The sequence below is a fragment of the Marmota monax genome, unplaced genomic scaffold (genome assembly GCF_021218885.2).
Source record: "Marmota monax isolate L192 unplaced genomic scaffold, Marmota_monax_Labrador192_F-V1.1 WCK01_AAM20220418_F8-fsc00099, whole genome shotgun sequence".
Classification (NCBI taxonomy): domain Eukaryota; kingdom Metazoa; phylum Chordata; class Mammalia; order Rodentia; family Sciuridae; genus Marmota; species Marmota monax.
The window spans coordinates 5,830,566-5,846,260 of record NW_026692126.1 but is presented as its reverse complement, the minus strand read 5'-3'; the positions used below and the strand labels follow the sequence as shown (position 1 = coordinate 5,846,260).

General features: G+C 34.4%; 1 long non-coding RNA gene across 4 annotated transcripts in view; it reads right to left on the bottom strand.

Moving 5' to 3' along the window:
* The window catches only part of LOC124106927 (uncharacterized), a 39,268-nt gene that overhangs the window by 7,934 nt on the left and 15,639 nt on the right, over nt 1-15,695 (bottom strand). Inside the window, exons 3-7 of one of the 4 annotated variants that reach the window (XR_006856232.2) lie at nt 11,457-11,631; nt 11,249-11,351; nt 8,470-8,516; nt 3,541-3,684; nt 2,395-2,644 (exon numbers count right to left, since the gene is read on the bottom strand). This is a non-coding gene — a long non-coding RNA (uncharacterized LOC124106927). Of the gene's footprint in view, nt 1-2,394; nt 2,645-3,540; nt 3,685-8,469; nt 8,517-11,248; nt 11,632-15,695 lie in introns of all 4 variants that reach the window. The other 3 variants (XR_009228789.1, XR_009228791.1, XR_006856234.2) reach the window with 3 other exon arrangements.

Genomic DNA, 15,695 nt, shown 5'->3' with positions numbered 1-15,695 from the left:
AAATTTGTGCTAAAATTGGTGAGAAGCTTTTTGCTGAAATTATTCATTAAAAACCTTTTTCACTTCTGGGGTTTTGCTAGAGAATTTCCTAGCCATTATTTATATTCATCTACCTTATCTAATTATTATTTTCTTCCTCTTGCCTCTAAAACTTAAATATTTAATTTCTACTCTATTCATCTTTCTTTCTTCCTTTTTTTTTTTGGATACTTTGTTTTCATCTGTGTTCAAGTCTCCCAAATCTTTTCCTGAAATGTGTTTGAGTGAAGCATGGGATAAAGTGGAGTCCAATAGTAGACATGTTTAGGGACAAATGTCACATTAGCACTTGTATTTTCTCTGTCTGTATGATGCAGATGTTGAGGCTACAAGCTGGGTGCTGTGCGCTCAGGCAATTCATGTCATTTCTTGTGAACTGAATGTGTACAGATCATCAGGTTATATATGAGTCACAAATGGTTCTAACATTCAAGATGTATACATGGTGCATCATTCCATCATTTCTGCTGTTTGTTTACATGATGAATATGTCCACCCTCCTTTCATATTCCTAACCGCCTTGAACTGTTTCTCTGATCTTCACTATCACAGAGGAAATTGGGACCCATGAAATTAAGTGATACTCCTAAGATTAAGGAGGCTGAGAAACACAAATGACACTAAAAAATAAGCCCAAGCCTATTGAGAGAGAGGGGTGAACACCTCTAGTTTCCGAAATTAAGAGTATTTAATGTAACCACTTATTATCTTCATGTATTCCAAATTTATTATATTTAGAATTAAAAACACATGAATAATCATCAAAATAAAGTATCTAAAAAATTTACTTTCTTTTTTATGTATATATTTTTTAGTTGTAGATGGACACAATACCTTCATTTTACTTATTTATTTTTAGGTGGTGCTAAGGATCCAACCCAGTGCCTCACATGTGCTAGGCAAGTGCTGTACTACTGAGCACCAACCCCTGCCCTGACTTATACTTTTTGACATTTAAAATTGCTTTCTGTTGGCAGACATCGTGACCATCCCTTGACATCTTCCACAGTAGAAGTAAAGATTGTATTTCCAGTTTTCCTTGTAAGTAGAGTGACTGAATTCTGGACAATAAGATGTAACTAGGTGTAATGTGTGCAGTTTCTGGGTTTAAGGAGATGGGACATGTTGTTCCCTTCTTTACTTCTTTCTGATGGTAGAGATGTGACTTAGTGGTGAGTCATTTGAGACCTTATGAATGAAGCCAACTCCTTAGGAATGGCAAGAATGACTGAAAAGTATTTGAGCTTCTCATGATTTTTTGGAGTACGGCTACTGTTTTAGTTAGCTTTCTGCTCCTGTGACTAAGATACGTGACCAGAACAATTCAGAGTAGGAAAAGTTTACTTTTACTCATGGTATCAGGTGACTCAGTCCATACATGGCTGATTCCATTGCTCTGAGCTCAAGGTGAGGCAGAATATCATGGAGAAACGCAGGGCAGAGGGAAACTGGTCCCTCAAAACAGCAAGGAAGCAGGAGTGCATGAAGGGGCCATACCCTCTTGCTCTTCTGGGGCACATCCCCAATGACCCACATTCTCCAGCCACACTCCACCTCTCTACATTTACCACCCAGTCAGTCCATTCAAACTAGGATGAGTGACTACAGCTCCTGTAATCCAATCGTTTCACCCTGAACATTACTGTATTAACATAAAAGCTTTGGGGGATACTTCATATTCAAATCATAACAGCCACAAAGAAACTCAGACCAATGTATAATATCAAACCATTCCATTAAAATGGTGTAAAATTCAGACAATTTAATTTTTGAAATTATGATTAAAAAGTATTTTTTTAAAACCCTCTAAAATGTTGAATTCAGTCTTGTGTCTTTGCATAAGTCATCCTAGCTTAAGCTATGTTGTCTGTGTTACCTATGAGAGAGGAATTTATATTTAGGTAAACAGGAAATGTTTTAGCTCTTCTTAGAGGTTAGTTTGCATTGTACACTATAGAAGTAGTAACATGTTGCTATTAAAAAGTTATTTTGGCAGCAAAAAAATTATTTGAGGTGAAAGTACTCACTGTAAAACCCATATTTTGATATTAGGAATCAGAAGTAGTTATAAAATAATTTTGTTGTGCATTAGACAATGCCTTACCTTTGGAAGATGAGAGTAGACACTTGATATGGCTGAAGAATATACCTCAGACTTTCTTGAATTTTATTTAGAGATATAATTTTTATATAAAGCATATAAATTAGCAAGATAAAAAATATTAGGTAGCCTTAAAGACCCTTAATGAGAATAAATGCATGAATGAGAATGGAGAGGGATGGACAAAAACAGGAGATGCTATAGCTGCTGTGGGGCCCACTTGCTAGTTAAGCACCTCATTCCACCCGTCATACCTGGAAAGTCTTGGTGCCATCAGATCCGTGTTGTAGAACAATTACAGGTTGCTTTGTGTCATCGATGTTAGAAACTGCTTGAGAATTAAAACCTTGAATCATAGATGTTTGAGGCCAAGGGTCTGCTCTGTGGCATTTTGTAGTTGGTTCTGTTTGATCCTCTGGGGAGCATTTTACGGCAGATGCCATCTAATGATGCCTTTAGTGATTAAACCAGACATACCCAGGATACTCTGAGGCAGAAATGGTTCTGTAAATGTAATAAGACACAACCATGTTAGGTTACAAGCACCAGTTGGGCCTCCTCAGTAGCAGCTGGTGAGATTTCCCTCTTGCTCACAGCTGTAAAGGTAGATAGTTAAGCCTGTAGCATTAAAGTGAAGGGTGTAGATAAATATTTTGCTTACAAATGTATACCCTCAGTGAATCTGGAAACTTACTAGTTAGCTGTAACTGCTAGTTGTCAGATATTGACCAGAAATTGATAGTGAATAAGGAACGTGGGGATCTTTAAACAATAACAAACTACAGAAGTATAACTATAGCACTGTGATATGATAATTGAAGGGCTCCAAACAGACACAGGTCAGGTCTGGTTCTGATTGGAGGGGATTGGCATAGGTCTCCTAATTAATGTAGGTATCATTAACTATGGAACAAGGTTCAAAAACATGCTAAGTACTCAAAACAGATTATCTCATTGATTCTTTCTCTATTTATTTATTTTGCAGTGCTAGGAATAGAACCCAGGGACCTTTATGCTGAGAAAGTGCTCTACCATTGAGCTACTTTGCCAGACTTTACTGAGTCATTAGAGAAACTCTATGAAGTCATTGCCATCGTTGTTTAAAAAAAGAAAGTGAGATTTAGAGAGTTTTAAATATATTACCTCAAATTACATAATTAACAATTGGCAGTGCCAGAATACAAACCCAGACTTGTCTGTCTTCCAAGTTAATACCCTTAATATGAATTATCAATGTATTTATTAACAGAAATAATGACCATATACTATTTAAAAAATTGAATCAATGTGATGCATATTTTAAGACAAAGTAGCAAAATGATCTTATATAGCAAATATCATTTTCAAGTAAGTAGTTGCATCTATTTAATATACACTGAACTTCTTTAAATCTCCTTTACCAAAACCTTTCAGACACATCAATGGGTTCCTGATTAGCTCTGCTGTTCCCATGGAGATATTCACTTGCTCCAGTGTTCCTTCAGCAATGGATCACCCTCTGCAGTCTCCACAGCTATGCGATGTCCTTAGGTGACTGAAGGCATCTGAAAGGGAAGAAAATGCAACTATTTGCATCTTATCTAATACTTCAGCTAATATAAATGGTCCGGAGTTAAATACATATTTGGAAATAGAAGTTGGAATTGAAATCACCCTTGGAGATCGAAATAATGTAGCTCAAATGATGTTCAAGATTTATTTGCAGGACTAAGAGATTTAGAGAAGAAAGAGAACTGGGAGAAAGAGAGCAAATGTAATCTTTTGTAGGATATTATGGTAGATATATATTAGTTTTAAAAATAGGTGGAAAGGTTTTTTGGCAATCAAAATTGTATGACAGGGCTGGGGTTGTAGCTCAGTGGTAGAGTGTTTGCCTAGCAGGTATGAGGCACTGGGTTCAATTCTCAGCACTGCACATAATTAAACAAATAAAAATTAAAGGTCCACCGACAACTAAAAAACAAATATTTAAAAAAAATTCTATGAGAGACTCAAATCAATAATAAGCTGTTTAAAACATAGGCAAATTGATAATATATCATATTATTGCCTCTATTTCTTACATATTCAAATTTATTTGTAAACTGGATTCTGAACTTTTTCATTTAGTAGATTTCAGTAATACATTTCATTTTTCATGGTTCAAAACATTTTAGGAACAACTTCAGAGAAAAGTCATGAAGAAAATTGAGGCAATAGGTATGACTTCAGTTGAGCTTTCCCAAATAAATTGCTTTTAAAAAGAAATCACTTATAAAATAATTGATTATATTAGATTATTAACAATATTCCCTTACTTTATGACATTTGTTTTATTTTAATTTTGTGTTACACTGAAGATTGAACCCAGAGCTTTGAACATACACTCTGCCACTGAGCTCCACCTTTAGCCCTGTACAATTTTCACTCTTCATACATGACATTTATCTTAAGTATCGTTATGAACTTGACGATTCAGAACAACACAAGAATTTGAATACTTCCTGTGAACTAATTGGCGATTTGGGTCTGTATTTCTCTTTCATGTTGCTGTGGAGAGAATATGCTGTCCCCTCATTTTTAGGTTGTTGCTTTTCAACTGCTTCTGTGTTCTCTCTCCACAGAAGCTAATAGTGTACACTGGAGAAGTACTATAGTTCTTAAAATTTGAACATGGTCTGTGGATTTTCTAATATAAGTCTAATATAAGTAAAACAACAGAAAATAAATGTCAAAAATTAAAATCTCTAACAATAAAATCACTAAGAGAATTACATTACAAATAAGACAGCTAATCATTATATTCTTACCAGATAACATGTGTAGTAAAAATTCAGTGTCATCAGGGTACTGCTAGAGGAAGCAAAGGTTATTTTCACTTAAGTAAAGGAAGAAGATGCACAAAGGTTGGATTGTTTTCTGTAGTTTCTCATTGAATCGACAGAACAAAAACCAAATAGTAAAGATTCTGACCAAGTGCTGGAAATTCTATCCTTGCTAAGCTTGGCTGCCTCCAAAAAATGACAGTTCCACTCAGCAGTCACTCATTTTACAAGTCAAGAAAATGAGGTAGAGTGATGCTATTTATGTAGAACTACGTTCTATCTAAAAGCAGATAAGGTAGACAGGTGACCCAGTGTTTACCTTGGCTTTCTGCAGAGCAGTTGCTAAATTCATGAAAATATATCCTCAGAACATGTAGCCTTCCCTCTGCTGAGCCCTGCTGATTACTTTATAAAATACCTTCCATGTGGGTGTAGAGGAAAATTCTCCAGCATGGCATTAAGTTGCAAACCTGGCTGAGCCAAATGCATTAGATTATGAGATGTGAGAAGGAAAAATCTATTTAGCTAATAAAGTTTCTGCCTATAAGAGTTTCTCTGGCATCTATAACTAATTGAATAATGTCCCCTGACTTCTTCTACTGAGACATCTGAATAACAGCTCCCCTGATTTCAAAATATTGCTTATAATTTTTCTGCCAGCATCCAGAATAATAACTGTATTTGGTTCTTGATTATGATCAGTTTTACTCATTTATTTGGGGAACACACAAACACAAACACACACACACAATGTGTATGCACATACAATATTTTGTGAAAAATGTCTAGAGATATATAAAAATAGATCCCCAAATGTTAATTATTGGGTTATTGAATAGAGTTGATAATGTCGGTTTCAAAGAAAAATTAAATTGTACTTCTGGATCAAATGTGTGTTATCATAAAACTGATATAATTTGATTTAAATATGATCCTCAATCTAAGAATTCTTTAATATTGTTAGCTTTTCATATCAAAATGTTATTCCTATCTCTTTTTTTGGGTACAGAATTAGTCTGGAGTGGAAATGTATCCAATTATAATTATGGTAATGAACACTGAGATTGAGTTCACATTGAAAGGAAATGAAGTTAGAAAGTAGTGCCAGGTGAAAACCTAGAACTAACCTTATCTTACTAATCCTGGCAGAATCATGTCATGGACCCCACAGAGTTGAGTGGGTGCTAGTGTTATGGGCATTGCATAGGTTTCCAAGGGGGAAATTCAGAGTATCTCACTTGAGTAAATATCTGTATAAGAGCATATGCAAGTAATTCATCCATTTGAATAAATTGACGGGAAGTTGTTAACTCAGCCAAAATGGTGGAATCCATTGTGTGGTCAGCAAAACCTGAAAATCTTCCAATGTCATGTTTCAGGACATTCAGAGCATCACTGTCATTTAAGCTGCCTAATTTTTGTATGGGCATGGCAGTGGAAAGAGGTAGCAGAGAAAAAAATAGATGAAATATCTTGGGCAGGATGGGGAAAGACTTAATAGTTGATTATGAGGACCATTGGCTGTATTTTCTGGAAACTAAGGAGAAGGTGATTTCCAAAGACATTCTGGTTCTACTCTTAGTTCTTTTTGTCTGAAATTTTAATACATCTCAGCTATTCAGAACACTTAGCAATTAAACATATTTTGTTTTGTTACAACTTTGGAATAATGTTTTTGATTGTTATTTAATTTTTTTAATTGAATTTTTTAATCATTGGTGATGACTTCCAGTTGTAAACTGTTCTCATTGCTGTATTTTGCTTTAAAATCCTTATAATATCTTCCAAGTGCCTTCACAGTATAGGAGTTCAAAGTTGTAATAAAACAAGTATTTTTAAGGTTATGATTTGTGCCTTAAAATTTCAACTTGATTAAAATATACTGTGCATGTTTGGTGTATTGCTGAAAGTAGCATGTAGCACACATTTTCAAAATTAGGAAAGGAACACACAGGGTGCTTGATATTCATTAGGAAACCGATTTCATTTTTTAAAATTAAACTAAGATCCTATTCAAGTATATTAAAAGGTGCTAAAGAACAGGATTAATGTAATAGTCTTAAAGAATAGAAACATAAAAATAATTTGGGTCACTAAAAATTGAGTGTCTTTTACAGAATTAGCATTTTTTTTTCTGTGTGAAACCTTTGGTAGAAATATAGCTTCTACTTTTTGTTCCATTTGGATAACTGGCATCTTAATATACATGGATTTGTGGCCAATTAAATGAGAATCTCATGTGTAGGCTAAAAACAATTAATGTAAAGTGACTGTGAATTTTAAAATTTATTGCTGACTCATTGTAGTTTCTCTATATACATTTTAAAAATAAATGGAAGGAATGGATGGGTTAATATTAAAAACCTTGAATAAAGGATCACCAAATTCTAAGGCTTGGGGTGATATGTGAAAATAGAAACTCAGTTGAAAATGCTTTCCTTAGTGGTAATTAGGAGAATGTCTCTTTCACTTTCATTATTTTTATGCAGTATTTGATAAATAAAATAGAATATACATATCTCATATTTACATATGGCAAAAATGGAAAATTTTGAGTATGTTTTCTAGAGAGATGGGCAGATAGAAAGTGTGTTCCTGGGTGTGTTGAACCAGGCATATATCTGAAATTCTAGTCATAGCTGGCTTTTGCAGTTTCCTAAATATACCATTTGCTTTTGTGGCTTCAGATGTCCTATCATGACTATCTCTTAGTTGTAGATGTTTTCTCCACTTTGCAAGCTCTCATTTCTCCTTGAAGTACAGCCCAAATATAACCTTCTTTCTGAAATTGTTTCTTGACCCTACAGGGAGAATTAATATCTTCCTTGTGTATATTCCCACACAGAATTTTGCAAGTGCCTGATCAAAAAGGATTTATCTTATATCCTACTTTTGGAGTTTGTCTGCATTTCCCATGGCACTGTAAGTTTCTCAAGGTCCAAATGATAATCCTCAGACTACTACTTTGATATATTGAAGTAGAGAAAAGCAGTATCTGATTAGGATTAATAGTGAACTCAGGGAACAATTATGTATTTTTAAGAGAGACACTTCTGTAAAGGAAGTTTAGAAAGGTTACAAACAATTCATGAAGAAAGAAATATGAGAAGACAATAAATATGTTTAAAAATCATTGATCTCCCACAATCAAAGCCAATCATTACAAATAAAAATACAAATTGGAAACATTAAAAAATTATAATAGCTTGTGTGGAACAGGTGTGGGGAAGGCCCTTCTGTACTCTACTGGGGCTACAATACATCTGGAGAGCATTTTGATGACAAATATTATAATCTTATAAATATAATATCTTTTGTCCCAGAAATTCTGTATCATAAGGAAATTATGAACATTGAGTTTTAGAATAAAATAATACTGGATACACCATCAAAGGTAAAAAAAAAAAGTGAGATAAGTTACATAACAAGGGAAGTAATATGCAAACATTAAAATGCTAACACAGAAGAATGTTTATTAACATAAAAATAGGGAATATTGAGAAAACAGTAAAACACAGCACTTACTGATGTAAGATATGGGCATTATGATCCCATTCATAATATCTCTCCACCTATCAAGAATAATACAGAAAAATTGATCGTATAGTAAAATGCAACAATTAATTTGGAACAGCAACTTCTACATTTTTCAAAGTATCTACAATGAATATTTGTCACCGTCTGTCAATAGAAATATTTGATAAAACTAAAATAAAAATAAAAATCACTCAAGTTAATAATACAACAGGAAAGTGGACTTACAGGTCTTTGGGGCTGAGGAGATGACCACAGGGTAGGGCCCAACCAAGTGTCCAGCAGTTAGGAGAATTGGTTACATATAGAGAGATTGAGCAGGCAAGTAAATATATCAGGTTCTTCTAATGATCACTTTCAAATTTTGTATATTTGGCAGAAATGAGGCAGAAATGATACTGGATTATTCTTATCACATCCTATCAGAGTTCTCAAAATGTCAGCTTGTCCCATGATAGTGATGTTGATTTTGATCACTTGATTCAAGTGATCCTTCTAGTCTTCTTCGTAATAAAGTTAAAGTCTTCTCCTTTCAATTAAAAATTTTGTTGAACTATCTTTTGACTTAAGTATCCCATTCCTAATCTTCCAATTTAATTAATTAATATTAGTGTACATTCATGGATTATTTTATTCAACAGATTATTAACTATTTGGATTGTTATCATATTTTCAAGTTCATATTAGCTTAGATTTTGCCAGTGGGAACCTCTTCAAGCTGATTTCTGTGTCTTTTTTTTTAATTTTTTATTGTTAGTTGTTCAAAACATTACATAGTTCTTGATATATCATATTTCACACTTTGATTCAAGTGGGTTATGAGCTCCCATTTTTACCCCATATACAGATTGCAGAATCACATCAGTTACACATCCATTGATTTACATATTGCCATACTAGTGATTTCTGTGTCTTTATGTTATGTTTCCATCATATTTTGGCTACTTCCTTACTTGCTGGCAAAACTAAATGTCTCAGGCTCATCTGTCACTTTTGTTGTGCCGATGCTGGAATCTGCCATTTCTGCAGGTAGCTATGAGAACCGCTGTGTTTAGAAACTGAGATCTGACAGCTGGCTGTGTTCATTGCAATGAGGACACTACACTGCTTTTCCCATTGCCATATCAATAGACAAAGCTACATCAGTAGACAAAGCCAGGGAATGCTAGGTATATACAAATATGCATTAATACATATATACACATTTTTACCAATAGTTCTGCCCACATATACTAAAATGAACATGAGTTCACACCAACATTCCCAATTTCAAATCAATACCAGTGTTTATTTTATTTGTTTACCTCTTCCATACTTGTAACTCCTTCTCTAACATTAGCATTATCATCATCATCAATATATTTACTCATCTCATCAAGAAACTATCTATAACTAATCTCTTATTGCTAGCCCTTAACCTTGCCTATATATCCCCCTCATCCTACTCAGATATAAAACATCTTGAATTAAGGCCTCTTCTGAATGTACCTTCACCCCCATGCCCATCAAGGACAACTTCCTCCTCTTGCTCAGCTCCTATAATCTCACTCTGGGCTACCAATGTTTCTGTACCCCTACCTCCCAACCTATGCCTAACTTTCTTGGCCCCTTGGTATTTAGATTACAGTGTATGGGAAAGAAAGGGGAAGGAAGAAAGGGAAGAAAAAAATAAGAGAAAAGAGAGAATAGGAGAGAAGAGGAAATGAAAGGAGAAAAGCAAGAAAGAAGCCTTGATATTCTTATTTTGAAATAGAAAATATTAATTTCAAGGATTTTTATCTAAGTAAAGCAAGATTCACATTTACACTGAAGAAAATAATTGCATAACTTTATAATTTGATATATTATTTATCATCATAATCTGTCCATTTATATATTGTCCATTTTTACAATATATTTATGAAAATATATGTTAAATAATTAGGCCCATGTCATTTAGACAGGTTTCATAAAATCAAAATCAATAAGCATTGTATGCATTTATTAAATGTTTATTAAATTATAATTTTAGAAAATTTTGTATATTCATTTTGAAACATTCTGTAAAATATTACTACTTTATGGAAATTTTATGTCAAGTTTTAAAAAATGTTGCTCCTAGTATATTTAAAGTGATTTTTAGGTAATAAAAATTACTAAGGCATGTTAAAATGACTTGGATGCTTATCAAAGTGTATGACTGTGTAACTTAGGAAAGTTCATCTAATTATTTTATCTAATAAAATGTATTATTCACCTAATTACATACTTAGAATTATTTTAATATAACACATACACAATATTTTAAAAAATTATTTTAGCTGCATAGTACCATGGGTATATTTTGTGAGCTAATCAATATTGAAAGCAATATTATTCAGACTGTAAGTTTTGACATAATATTGTGGCTCTCAGTAGCATTTAATTAACAAGAATAGAATAAATTGCATGAAGAAGGCATATGTGTTGTTTCATGAAATTTTGCCTTTAAATAAATGGATATGCATGCACCTCTTTGAATTTATCTACTGAAACACAATATAAAATATTTCTTATCAAAATAATTTCCAAAATAATTCAAAGTCACTGACTCAAATCATAATAAACAAGTTTTATAAAACATCTTACATGAATGAAACTTCCCAACAAATAAAAAAATACCAAATATGTAGAGAAATTTAATACATAAATGTATTGAGAGTTATAATTAAAGGTAGTCTGTTTTCTCAGTATTAATGAACTTTCACTGAGCATTGCCCAATAAGTATTTCTGGAAATGAATGCTCTTTACCTCCAGTTGCTCCTAGTGGGAACATTGTGCTTTTGCCCTTGGAGTAGTGCCCTGATGGTATTCCTTATTGCCAATGTTAGCTGCAGAATGAGCAAAAATGAATCTAGAAAAAATACAGTTATTTTTGGGTAATATTAAAAATGTTCTTGGTTTCATGGGTGCCCAAAACACTCCTCCATATTCCTAGTCCCTATTGAGTTGTCCTTACTCAGTTAAACAGAATCAGCACTCAGAAGACTTGGATTTGGTATGACTTTTGCAATTCCACTGGGTGAGACCACTCTGGGCGACATCCTCCACATGGCCTACAGTGTACAGAGGAGACATTCTTTAACACAGGTGCTGAGATTATTGTTCCACAGCTACTCGGCCACCATGGGAAACTACCAAGAAAACAAAGGAAAGTCTAGCTTCAGACATTCATATAAGCTAGATCTCAAAGACTGTCATTAGTTCAACTATTATACGAGGACAAGGGCATTCCAGATAAAGACACAGAAATACGTGAAGGAGTTATGTGTTTAGAACATACAAGTATTTTCTGTGCCTAGAGTTTGGGTATGTGGTGGTGAGAGGCAGAGGCTGAGTTGGTAAGGTAGGGATCTAAACAAAATCAAGTAAGTTCTTTTTAATTTCAGAAGTGTTTCCTTGGCAGTTGATATATACCTCTCTTATGGTATTTATCACATGATCTCATATTTGCCTGTTTATCGATATAATCACATTGTGAAGTCATTGTGATCCTGGTTATTTCTTCCTCATTCCTCTCTCCTTCAATATCTAGTTCCCTGCCTGGTATAGAGTAGGTTCTTAACAATATATTTGGGCAGATGGACAAGGAATAAGACTTTGCTATTAACGGGGTTGATTTTAGAAGCTCTCTTGAGTTCCTTCTTCAGAAATATGGCTTCATGGATCTGCTGTTATTAGGGTGTACATTGGGAGTTGTTTTTAATCTTCTCATAATGATATGTTTATTCCAGTCATCTAGACTTCCATGTGAAGTAATGCTTTAAGATTGGGTGTCTGTTAGACAGCTGGCCAGTTAAGGACAGGGTTCCCAGCCAAGGAGCAGCTCTTCCCCTGTGAGGATAACTTATTCCTCCAGGCAGAGGTGGAAACCAAGCTGACCTTGGCCTCATTAGTAGACTGCCCTAACCAACTGAGCTAACCAGCCAGACTACAAAGGAGGCAGGAAAGAAATCTAACAACATAGATGTTCACTTCACAAGGTGCAAATACAGCCTGTACGCACATACACAAACTGGCTTGACTGTTTTGACTGTCAAGTTAGTCAAGAAAATATTTAAGCTAGTCAAAACGCAGTCAAGTTAGCCAAGATGCCTGTCTGATTTTTTTTTTGTCTTGACTAGACTTTGAGTGCTGATTTGACTGGTTTGTGTTTGTAGAAACAGTCACATTTTTCTTGCCAAAAGAGGATTTTTTTTCCACTGAAACTTAATGAAATAACTGTTACATCATATAAATTCACTTCCTTAAGAATATGTGTCAGACTATCAAATCAGTTAAGGAAAATTCTCATCTTTTTTTCTCTTTGAAATTATGGATGGGCTGGTTTTGTTCCAAATTAAGTGAATTCATAGTGCCATCTAGTGTTCAAAATAGAATTATCAGAACAACTATGGAGAAATTTAGAATCAGGCATTGGCTGTGAAAAAACAGCACAGTCCATTCTATTTGAATGAGTCACTGGCTGGTTCTGGCTAGCATTTTCTCTTTTTGGATTACTACTTGTAGTCAATTGGGTATTGAAATTTTATTATGCTTACTGTTGTGAGAAATCATTGACTAACATATAGCTTGCAAAGAATGCCCAAACATAACCAGAACATGTCCCTTTTCTTTTAAAAGTAGTAAGGATGAAATGAATACACAAATAAAAACAAACAACACAGCCCAAGATAAATGATAAAACTTGCAACCCACCCAAACACGATGATGTGAAATATAGAAATCTGAGGGCAGGTATTATTTTATGTCATATAATTCTGAATTACCTATTCTTTGAATGTGTTTGCAGCTAAGACACAAAGCAGAAAAATGTTCCCTGAAGAGAAAAAAACAGCTCACAGACATGGAAGGATTACTTTGTTCCCACTTCAAGTAAACAAAGAAGCATGTGTTTATCAAACAGCTCTGTCTTGAGTGTCCTCCATTCTTGTATAAAATTGTACTTACATTTTTCAGAAATTTTATAAAAATTTTATGAGGGAAATAAGCACAGTCAACATACTCTGAATTTGGGACCATTTTTGATCAAGGCACAAAATATGACGTATTTATAATTTGGGGGAATAGAACAATAATAATATTTAAATTTTTCTGTTACATTAAAATGTTAAAAGAACCTATTTAGGTCATTTCATCTGCCAGCAACACTGTAGTATGATAAGCCCCATCTTACAGTGAATGGCAGAATTGGCATCCAAAATCTATCTCCTATCCTGCCCTGTTCCTGTTCCTTAGTGCAGTTTTGAGAGCTCATATGTGAGACAGTAAGAAAAGGATCGGGTACTGGAAGTAAGTGAAAGGGGAGGAAGAATAAAGTGCACTGGACAGAGGGAGGGTTGCTTAAACCAGGCAAGCCAGGCCAACCTGAGAGCTTTATGCAGAGTTTATATGAGTCTTTATAACTCAAAAGGTCATACTTCTCTAAAGAATACAAGAATAATTATAACAATTGTTAACAATCTAACTTGAATGAAATATCCTTAAATGGAATATTAATCATCATCACATATTTTTTAAAAATCCCTAGAGAGTTGATAAACTTCAGTATGAAGACTCTTTAACATATTGAGTAGTTTCACCTGACTTACAGCTAATCTCTCGAAATCAAAATTTTTTTCCTTTTCCTCTCCATTCTGATTCATTTCAGAGCATTTTTGTTGTTGTTGTTTTAATAGTTAGAGCTACAAAGTTGTATTTTTTAAATGCTTTGCAAAAATACTAAAATAATAAAAATTTTAAATGTGATAAAATTAAGTAGAGCTTTGTTTTATTCATTATAGACTGGCTATTGATGTACTCAATTTAAAGTCATTTTATTATTTTCATGAATGTTTTAATAGTTGTTTCTATCGACACCCTGATTGCCCATCCTAAGAGAAAATATTTTCCCATTGTAGTATTGCGTTGCTGTGGATGAAAAAAAAAACGCTTAAATGTTAAAACATTTATGACTGAGTCTACCTGCATTATCAACTCATCACCACTTATTGGTAAGCAATCACCATGCCTGTTGGCTAAAAATGCTATGCCAGAAGTGGTAAGGCTCACGCTGACAGCCGGGACTGGGCTGCTACTAGCTACTTCAGTACTCCTTGCCCTTGGCAAAGAACTTAGCCTGAGAACAATAAAACATATTGTTGTAAAACAATAAAATGTGCCTAGTTTGCCAGTTTGCATATTTCTGTGCGGTTGCCCATAATAGGGGTAGCTATGGGCAGAGCTTGCAGCTTTGCCAGCCCTGTTGGCTTTGAACAAAAGTGTTTTGTTCCAGGCTATCCTACTGGGTGGGTTCCTGTGGGTATTTTGAGGAATACCAAGGAAAGAGATATTTGCTGTTTTGCTTTGTTTTGTTTTCTATTAACAACAAGTCTTGAATTAATTTACCGCACCCCGACCCCCTCTAAACAAAGGAAGAAAGCCTTTGGGAATCATTCTGAAAGAAGCTGGCAGCCGGAAGGAGGAAAACATTTGCCACAGCAGTTAGAACATATTTGTTTGACTGGGTTTACTTTTTATCATCCAGTCTGCATTTGACTTAGCTGTTGTGTTTGGTGGCACAGAGCTATATCTGTCCACACCCAGGTGGCCCTCCATCCCAGAGTCTCGGTCCCCCAGCACAGCATAAGCATTTATAGTAAGTGCCCAGAATACCTTGGCTGAGCTGTCAGAAAAAGTGAGCGGGTGCCAAGTGAGTTGCGACCACAAAATATTAGAAGGAACTTGTGATTCAGAGTGGGCTAAAAAAACAATCATATTTGACTGCTTCTGGAAAAAAATCAAGTTATTTTAATTTGTATTTTTCTGCTTTGCTAAAAATATCAGACTTCTGTCTTGTCTAAACTTTCACAGGGCATTACCCAAAAAATCATCATTGGCACTGAGCATTTTAAACCATCAATGTATTTATGTCATTCTGACCCTTGTGGTAGATTCTGGAAATCCATTCATCATTGCATCAGTTGGATTTAGCGTAGAGCCATGCAAGACGTATCTGCTTAATAGCTATTCGCAAAACAAATAAATTTGCAAAACATACCAGCAATATAAAAACTTTTTGAAATAAGTTAGGGCAGAGACAATTAAAGAGAATATTATGGACTAATAAAGAATCTTTTAGGAATGGCATAGCATGTGCAAATCATGTAATTTGTTCAGGTATCAGCATGAATACCCAAGCAAGTTTCATGCCTATGAA